This window comes from Rhinatrema bivittatum, chromosome 2 (assembly GCF_901001135.1).
Source record: "Rhinatrema bivittatum chromosome 2, aRhiBiv1.1, whole genome shotgun sequence".
Lineage (NCBI taxonomy): Eukaryota > Metazoa > Chordata > Amphibia > Gymnophiona > Rhinatrematidae > Rhinatrema > Rhinatrema bivittatum.
In genome coordinates this window covers 15017192-15027360 of record NC_042616.1, presented here as the reverse complement: position 1 = coordinate 15027360, position 10169 = coordinate 15017192, and the positions used below count along the sequence as shown (strand labels likewise).

Here is a 10169-nt window from a genome sequence, read left to right as displayed (position 1 = left end):
GTAAGCGATTTACCTCTTGAGGGTGATGGAGAACTCGTTCTTGAAGGTGGGCGATCCTTGCGTTTACGGTTCTCAATATGTTTATATTTTAAATCATGGTGGGTGACATTCTTTGTGGAACGTCCTCTCTGTGGTTGAGGAGGAACAGTTCCCGGACCCGGAGAAGATTTTGTGTCAGATAATAGATTTGCTGACTCCCGGAGGTGTGTCAACAGTCTAATTTTCTCTGCCCTCATCCTCTGTGCTCTTGGCGACATACGCCCACAGGCAGGGCAATTATCAGCATCATGATTTGTCCCTAAGCAGCGATAACATAAGGAGTGTGTGTCCGTAATAGACATCACCTTACCGCACTCACACGGTTTAAATCCCGATGGTCTTGGCGTTCGCTGTTTGTCAGACATTTTTTTTTTTTTTTTTTTTTTTATTTACTGATGTTTCCTGAGGAGGATAGAAGCTCCGCGGGCGATCCCGCGCGCGGAAAAACAGACTGAGGAGAACTGTTAATCCGGCGCGGGAACCCACGCGCAGCCTCAGAGCAAAGCTCTGACATAGCTTAGGAAGCTCCGCCTCCCGGGCCTGACAGGCAGTCCCATGACAGCAGGGCTAATTCAGCCTGCTATCGACGGGAAAGCTCCTTGTGCAGCGGCTGCAGTTCCCACTTCCTCTTCCTGGTTGATGTCACTTCCTGCTGGAAGGGGGCGGTGCTCCCTGTACCGAACGTGGTGCTGAGACCGGAAGCTGAAAACCTTGACCGTGCAGGGAGGGAGCCGGGGCTGGAAATCCTGCTCTGGAGAAGGGGCAGGAGAATGGCTGCAGGGCTTTCTGCTCAGCAGGTAGGAGGGGGGCAGGGGATGCAGCCTGGGACTGATCCCATCCCCCACCCCAGGGACCGTGCAGGGAGGGAGCCGGGGCTGGAAATCCTGCTCTGGAGAAGGGGCAGGAGAATGGCTGCAGGGCTTTCTGCTCAGCAGGTAGGAGGGGGGCAGGGGATGCAGCCTGGGACTGTTCCCATCCCCCACCCCAGGGACCGTGCAGGGAGGGAGCCAGGGCTGGAAATCCTGCTCTGGAGAAGGGGCAGGAGAATGGCTGCAGGGCTTTCTGCTCAGCAGGTAGGAGGGGGGCAGGGGATGCAGCCTGGGACTGATTCCCATCCCCCACCCCAGGGACCGTGCAGGGAGGGAGCCAGGGCTGGAAATCCTGCTCTGGAGAAGGGGCAGGAGAATGGCTGCAGGGCTTTCTGCTCAGCAGGTAGGAGGGGGGCAGGGGATGCAGCCTGGGACTGTTCCCATCCCCCCAGCCTCTCACTGAATCCATTCTTTGGGCTCCTTATTCTCTGCATCCGCTCAGGCTCTTCTTCCTGCTTCTCCCCCTCATACAGCAGCAGCAGCTCCTCCTGCTTAAGGACCCTCTCAGTTTCTGCTTCCTGTGATTTCTTTACCTTCCCCCTCTGCCTCCTCCTCTCACCTTTGCCTTTTTACACTGAGAGTTTGATGCTCCCAAGGGCTTGTCTGGGTACTTTTCTAGTTGCCTTTACAAAACTGGAGATAGGAATTTCTCCCCCTACTCTCCTGTGAAACTTTGGGTTGCTCATAACTCATTATTTGTAGAAAATTTAGCTGGTGGAGGTGCTCTGGGTAGGGTAAATTTTAGCTGGAGAGACTTGATATTCAGTGCTGCCTGGGTAAAGTTAGTCTGATTGGAGAAATCCCTGTCCTGTAGTGACCCAGATAACTTTTCCTGGGTGTAGTTTGTTCTTTATTTTATTTTTTGTAGGCCAGAAAGGAGAAAAGTGCATGGGGGTAACTTGCTGGTGCAGCGGTTACTACCCTTATCCTGTAAGCCTTTATACTGTTGATGCAACTTTCCTGGACGTACCCAGATCATTCCAGACCGGTGGGTTTATACCTCCCTACCAGCAGATGGAGACAGAGAACAAACCCTTGAGGCACTGCTACATAACCGAGAGTGCCACCTGCAGTCCCTCCGTATTCTCTGGTAGAGGTGCAAACCTGCACTCCTGACTGATCTGGAAGTTTGAGAAGTGCTGCAGCTCCCCGAGGTGACAGGTTCCGGTGGCTGCCATCCCTTGGGTCGAGCTGGGCGAATGGGGGGTTAGTTACTCCTGGCTGTTTCTGGGGCCCCTGATAGCCAGGGGACTGGCTCACTCTCTGTGCCCTGAGGTCCCCTCCTGCCTGTTGCTGGATTCACCAGGGAAGTCTCCCCCTGGGGATTTTTGCTTCGTTCTCTTTGTGGGTGAAGCTAATTAAAAAAAAAAAATCTTGCATTTCCTTGCGTGTAGCAGATGGACTCAGGGCCAATGGGTATAGTGTACTCCTGATAGCAGTTGGGAGACGGACTCAGGACCAATGGGTATAGTGTACTCCTGATACCAGTTGGGAGATGGACTCAGGACCAATGGGTATAGTGTACTCCTGATAGCAGTTGGGAGACGGATCAGATTTCAGTCTGACGTCAGCCCCTAGTACATATACCCCTGCAGGAAGTGCAGCTCTTCATTATTTTCCATCTCCATAGCAGTTAGGGACTCTATGCACCCTCTCACAGCGTTAGAGTAAATTTACCAGAGAAAAACCAAAATAAGAAGAAATCTTACCTCTACAGACGAGCCCCGCTCTCCTGCGGTGACACCCATCGGGTCCCTCCCCCAGTTGAGAATTCCCAAGGTGATTTCCGCGATCCCTCGGAGGTAAGCCTCAGTCTGGCGGCTGACCCTCAGAGGGGACCTAGCACCCGAACTCGGGTGAGGCTGAGAGGCAGCGGGTGCAACCTCGAGCGCGGCGATGAAGGTATTTTCCCTCTGCCCCCGCAGCCGGAGACCGCCCGGAACGAAACCAGGAAATGCCGAGACAAGGTAAGGTAGAAATCTTTTTAAAGTCTCGGTCTCTGAAGGTCGAGGAGCTGCACAGGTCGCCAGCTGGGACCAGTGCCACCGGGTTGATCTGCCCTAGCACGGCTAGACCCCGGTCATATCCAAGGGTCCTCCCACATAGAGACCCCCCCGAGGTGGTCGATATTGTCCGCGTGGTCGCCGGCACCATTTTGATCTGTTCGCTGCTCTACCCGTCGCTTCGATCCTTGCACACAGAGGCGCACAACATACACGCTCAAGTACCGTGCGCACAAGAGACGCACATAACGCGCTCACTGTGCCAGGCGCACAACAGCGCGCACATCCTGAGCGCACGCCAAATCTACACGCACAACTTCGCACCAGAGCGCATAACAGTATTTACGCGCACAAATCCATAGCACCACCGGAAAAGGAGCTCAAGGCTCAGGGCCTCTGCCCAGCATGCCACATCAGAGCTGCACAACATGAGGAGGCCACCGCCCTGTGTACTCAGTGCGAGGAGGCCCTGGGGGATCCTGCCCAGGGACACCCCCAGCCGGTACTGGGTTCTATCTCATCATTCAGTACCCCGGACCTAGCGACCCCCAGTGGGGCCCTCCCTCAAACGGGACCCCCCAGGGACACAGTGCCTCATAGTTTAGACCCAGCATCTATCTCCTGGGTGGAATTCTTTAAAGGCCTGCATACCTTTGTTCACATGCAGCCGGAGCCTCCAATAATACTGCCACAACTTCCACCAGAGGACCTCAACACTCCGGGACGCTCCAGGCCCAGGGAAGTGATTCCACTGCCAAGAAGCCCCACCTTCGGGGACACGGACAACTCAGAGGAGGAATCAGAACTCCTGGTGGAAGGGGAACTGTTTCTGGGGACAGATTCTTCACCAAGGACGAGCTTCCAGACTTGGTCACGCACAGCTTGAAGTAACTTGCTATCCCGGGCACAAGTGCCTCGGGGGAACCTAAGACGAATCCTCTGCTAGAGGGACTCCGTCAGACCTTACGCCTTGTCCCTCTGTTCCAGCAGCTAATTGATCTGGAATGGGATGCCCCAGAGTCTGTTCAAAGGGGGACGGGCTCTGGCAGCCATGTACCCTCTGGACCAGCGGCCAAAGACCTACTGACATGCCCGAAAGTGGATGCCATGGTCTGCGCGGTCTCGAAGCGCACTACGATCCCAGTGGAAGGAAGAGCAGTGCTCAAGGATGCTCAAGACAGACGTCTGGAATCCATCCTCAAACAGTCCTTTGACGTCTCCGCTATGTCTCTACAGATTGCGACCTGCTGTGCCATGATGACACGCGCCTGCTTATCACAGACCAGTAACAACACTCCTGGGGAAGCTATGGAACCAGCAGTATCATTCCTCACAGATGCTGCTTCCGATTTGGTGCGCACTGCAGCTAGAGGAGTGTCATCAGCCGTGGCAGCCAGGAGTCAACTCAGGCTCTGGAGCTGGTCGGCCGACGCTTCTTCCAAAACAAGACTCACAAGGATGCCCTTCAAGGGATCCCTCCTGTTCGGAAGCGAACTAGATAAACTAGCCAACAAATGGGGCGAGTCCCCACTGCCATGGCTACCAGAGGACAGGAATAAGAGAAACCAGCAACCCTTCCCCCGAACCTCCAGGGGTAGAGGATTGCAGCGCTTCAACCCATACAGAAACACATATCAAGCGCCTTGTCCCTCAAGCAGAAACCAGTCCTTTCGGAACAGGCACAACAAAAGGGGAACCAGCTCGGGCCCAGGCCCCAGTCGCATCCCACAATGAGAATCAGCTGACCTGTCCAAAGGAAGAAGCCATAGGGGGCAGACTTGCCCTATTCTACCAAAGATGGGTCGAGATACCTTTAGACAAGTGGGTCCTAACCATCACTCGAGAGGGATATTACCTGGATTTACACCCCCCCTCCCCCGGACATGTTTGTGGAATCCCCCTGCCACAACCCCTCCAAGAGGATGGCAGTGGAAGCTACACTGACCTGATTGCTAGCCCTAGAGGCTATAACACCAGTGCCTCCACAACAAATAAATACTGGGCATTATTCCATCTATTTTATCATCCCCAAGAAAGAGGGAACGTTCAGAGTCATCTTGGACCTCAAGTCGGTCAACCGTCACCTGAAGATTCCTTTTTTCTGCATGGAAACCCTATGCTATGTAATAAGTGCGATACAACCGGGAGAGTTCCTCACATCCCTGGATCTGTCGGAAGCCTACCTACACATTCCGATCCATCAAGAGTATCATCGTTTTTCTACACTTCAAGATCCTAGACCATCACTACCAGTTCTGGGCACTACCATTTGGGTTAGCCACAGCACCCCGGACGTTCACCAAGATCATAGTGGTGGTGGCGGCAGCAACACTGAGGAAGGAAGGAATCCTTGTACACCCTTACCTAGACGATTGGCTGATCAGGGCGAAATCCCCAGAGGAAAGTCTCCAGGCAGCCAACTGAGTCAAAACTACTGGAGAGCCTCGGGTGGGTGGTCAACACAAATGAGCTGTCTGCAGCCCTCCAAATCTCTAGAATACTTGGGAGTCCGGTTTGACACCAAACAAGACAAGGTCATCCTGACACCGACCAGGAGATTGATGAGCCAGTTATGAACCCTGTTGAGCGAACCTCGCCCCACAGCATGGGATTACCTACAAGTCCTCGGCCTTATGGCATCCACACTGGAAGTAGTGCTATGGGCACGAGCTCACATGAGACCTCTACAATGCTCACTACTATAATGATTGAATCCACTGTCCCAGAACTACACCGTACGTCGCCAGCTCCTGGGCAGAGTTTGGGCCCAACTACAATGGTGGCTACAAGAAGGCCATCTGAGCCAGGAAACAAGCCTATCTTCACCAACCTGGATCCTGCTCACCACGGATGCCAGCCTACGAGGATGGGGAGCACACTGCCAGGAACTAACCGCCCAAGGGCAATGGAACACAGAAGAGTCAGGATGGAACATCAATCGCCTAGAAGCCTGGGCAGTCAGACTAGCCTGCCTACGGTTCAGTCACAGAATCCGAGACTCAGGGTAATCTCGGAAAACGCTACAACAGTGGCCTACATCAACCATCAGGGAGGAACCAGAAACCAACAGGTGTCCCTGGAAATAGACCTCCTAACGTCATAGGTTGAAGTGAATCTCCAAGAGATCTTGGCCATCCACATCGCCGGGAAACACAACATCGGATTACCTCAGCAGAGAAAGTCTAGACCCAGGAGAATGGAGGCTGTCTACCACAGCATTCCAATTGATAGTAAACCGTTGGGGAATTCCAACCATGGACCTCCTGGCAAACCGGTCCAACGCCCAAGTCCCCAGCTTCTTCAGCCGCAGGCGGGAACCCCAGTCCAAGGAATCGATACCCTGATACAGACCTGACCACAGGAGACTCTGTTATGTGCCTTCCCGCCGTGGCCCCTATTGGGCGCAATCATTCACAAGATAGAACACCACAGAGGACCAGTACTTCTAGTGGTCCCGGACTGGCCAAGAAGACCATGGTACACAGACATGCGAAGACTGCTAACAGGGAGCCCACTCCCACTATCTCCACACAGAGACCTGCTCCAACAGGGACCGATCCTCCACGAGGATCCAACTCGATTCTCTCTTATGGCCATTGAGAGGACTCACCTAAGGAAGAGCGGATACTCGGGGGCAGTGATTGACATCCTACTCCGAGCACGCAAGTTCTTCACATCCCTAACATACATAAGGATTTAGAGAGTATTCGAAGCCTGGTGCGAGGACCGTGACATCATACCACGCTCAGTCAGAATTCCTGTGATTTTGGAATTCCTGCAGAACGGCCTACAGAAGGGATTGTCTCTCAACTCCATCAAGGTACAGGTGGCCGCATTGTCATGCTACGGAACCAAGAGCGAGAGCAGCAGCATAGCCTCTCACTCTGTCTCCTGCTTTCTGAAAGGAGTCAAGCAGATCCGACCACCCCTAAAGTGGCCGGTGCTTCTTTGGAACCTCAACCTGGTCCTTGATTTCCTAGCAGGAACCTCTTTCAGACCTCTCTGCGGCCTGTCTCTCCGACTATTAACTTTGAAGACAGCCTTCCTGTTGGCAGTCTGTGTTGTATCCGATAGACTTGGGGAGAGTATGGTAAAACGCAAATCATCCTATCACTACCATCTTGTCTCTGTGATGGCTTCAGAAGTAATTCACTCTACTTAGATACGAGAGCTGCCACCCCCAACACCTACGTTCCAATCTCCCGATGGGACAGTTTTTGAGATTTAGGAGAGTCTGTTCTACAGTAAACGAATATAAAATATGTGCAAAAGAAATGAAACAGAGTTTTTGTGCAAGGGGGTATCCTTCTTATGTGGTGAAAGAGGCTTACAAAAGGGCTCGGTGGGCAAATCGTGAATCACTTCTGAAGCCATCACAGAGACAAAATAGTAGTGATAGGATGATTTGCATTTTGCCATACTCTCCCCAAGTCTATCGGATACAACACAGTATTCAGCGACACTGGCATGTATTGAGCCTACACCACATATTTAATAATGGCCCTCGATTTGCCCTCAGAAGGGGTAAAAACATCCGTGATAATATTGTACATTCAAATTTTACTGATGATATAAGAAGAATTGGGAGACATTGGACATTATCCGTGTAACAGGTGCTGGGTGTGCAAGCAGTCCTTCAGTGGACAAACATTGCCTTTTTTTTTTTAAAGGGGGCATGTTTAAATTCAGGACACATACTGATTGTTCTGCAGTGGGGGTTGTTTATGGCATTTGGTGCCCATGCCCTTTACTCTACATCGGTAAAACAGAAAGATGTTTGAGGACGAGAAGGATTGAGCACAGGAGCTCCATAGTAAGACAAAAGATTGAAGTGCCCCTGGTCCAACATTGTGTAACAGAAGGACATGAGTTTTCTGAATTCAGATTTGCTGTTATAGAACAACCAAAACGTCCACAGAGAGGTAGGAATTTTGATTTAATCCTTTTACAAAAGGAGCAGAAATGGATTAATTATTTCCAAACAGTAACCCCTAGTGGGTTAAATAGAGAAATTGACTGGTCGGTATTTTAAATAAAGCTTTTTGAAGAATGATCCCTTTAAAGTTGATTGACAGCTGATATTTCCGGGGGGGGGGGGGGGAGATGCATAAATACCTTGGCAGTGTTAAAAAAGGGCCCAACTTAAAAATGTTTAAAAGAACAACTCTGATACCATTTTACGTTACTATTCTTTATTATATATCATTCATATACTGTACATGAGCAAATGGATATACAGAAAGCGAAAGAAAGTATTACATACTCACATAATGTGTATAGCACATCTCTGGCGCAGGAACGTCTTTTCTTAAGGAAAAAAAACTGCTACTATCAGCTCTACTTATATAGGTTAAAAAGCAAAGTCAGCAAGCCATCTGGCTCCCGCTTGCACATTTCACACCACAAAATTTATTATGCTTCTCTGCTTTGTCTCCCCCTTATCTCATCTCTCCCTTCGCATTCCTTCCCACAGATTAACTGCTGCGTACCCTTGGTGCTGTCTCCTCCTGCCCCTTCTGTGTCTCACGCTGTTGATTCTGCTGTTATCTCTGAAGTCCTGCAAGAATAGTTTATAACTTTTCCTTTAGAGCTTGGCATTCAAGATCTCTGGTATTTTCTGGTATTTTTCCTTTAGCAGAAATACCATCAGTACATTCAGCAATGGTGGAGAAGCCGGGGATTGAACCCGGGTATAGTCAACAGCAGGAAGTGAAGATACGAATTTGAACGCCGATGCGCCATTACTGCACAAATGAAAACCCAGCAGAAATGATTTTGTGAGTAGTAAAATCTCTTTAAAGGTAGGAAATTACACTGTGAAATGGGATAAGGTTTGTTTAAAGATGTGAGACTTTTTAGGAAGGGTGTGGTGTCCTGTGTACTTGTGGTGAAAGACTTTTTAATCTTTTAGAATTTAAATTTTACTTTATGTGTCCTAGGTCAAATTGAATGACTAGCGCTGGAAAGGCAAAATTGATTTAGAAGTTGAAATTAAGATACAAGGCATCCCCTGAAGAAGACTGGAAACAGTCAAAACATGGCCCATGTCGGGACAGTGTTGAATTAAAAGTCTACAGTGGGGCTAAGTATAATAAATCTTAGGATTTAATGATACAATAAAAACCAGAGTAATAATGACAGGGACAGGTTTGAAATTAAAGTAAAACCTATGGTGATAGTGGTATTAGAACACAAATTTGTAAATCTTAGGATTTAGTAAATATATTTTTGGGGGTAAAAATAAAAATAATAAAATAACGGTTTTAAATTAATTGAATAAAATATTTTGAGTAGATTCGGAACTACACCAAATGATTATATACCTAGTGCTTGACTAATCGCTGAAATTGCCTGCGGCCCATTGCGTGGCGAGAGGCGATGGATTAAATCATATTTGCACTATTACTGATGGTGTTGTTCCTAATAATTTGTTATTGAAATAGTGATATAAAACGAATTTAATAATTCTATATATCCTCTCTGTTTGGATTAATTTATTTTCAAGTATAATCAGTTTGTCTACAGTTTGGCTTTTCCAGAGAATACTTGTGGGCTGAGGTCGGGACAGGACTATATGTCCTTGACGTCAGCTTTTACTCTGTCTCCATCTGCTGGTAGAGGTGCATAACCCATTTCTGTGGATTGACCTGCTAGAATGCAGAAGAAAGGAAATTATCAGGTAAGTAATAATTTTTCCTTTCCTTTGCCCTGCAGAGAAGGAAACCAAACAGCTCTTTGAGATTTGGGGCACAATCCCTATGTGCCCATGGTTTCAACACCCTGAATACAGAATTTGTACATCACAATGGGAGATATGTCACTGCCCAGGACACCAAACTCTTCCTGCCCTGTTAGGATTTAGCACAGTGAGTCCTCCTGATGGAATAGAACCAGATGTTCCTGATGTTCTGGATAATGCTCCTATAGCTTCCTTTTTATTATAATGTGATTTATCCACGCAATGACATTTCATATTCTCTGTCTCTGGTATTAGAGAATGTTTTCCAGTTTGATTTGAAAACCTTGGGGTCTATGGAGGGCAACACAGAGGGAACAAATCTGGCATTTCCTGGGGAAGAGGGGTCCTGGTGCCCTCTTTTCAATGATAAAATGTTAGGAGAATAAATCCAGCTGAGATCTAATGCATCCTGAGCCCCTCCACGTGTCCCTGAGTGTTTCTGGTTTGTGTTTCAGGTGCCGGTGACGTTTTAGGACATCGCTGTCTATTTCTCCCAGGAGGAGTGGGGGTATTTAGATG

At 49.2% G+C, this 10169-nt stretch overlaps 1 long non-coding RNA gene across 2 annotated transcripts; it reads left to right on the top strand.

The window, feature by feature from the left end:
• Positions 1-640: 640 nt before the first annotated feature.
• LOC115083597 lies at positions 641-10168 on the top strand. 2 transcript variants are annotated; one of them, XR_003854364.1, is made up of 3 exons: positions 641-836; positions 8547-8712; positions 10106-10165. It is a non-coding gene; the product is annotated as an uncharacterized LOC115083597 (long non-coding RNA). The 2 variants fall into 2 exon arrangements; XR_003854363.1 differs by having other exon boundaries at positions 644-836; positions 8547-8688; positions 10106-10168.
• Position 10169: the final 1 nt, after the last annotated feature.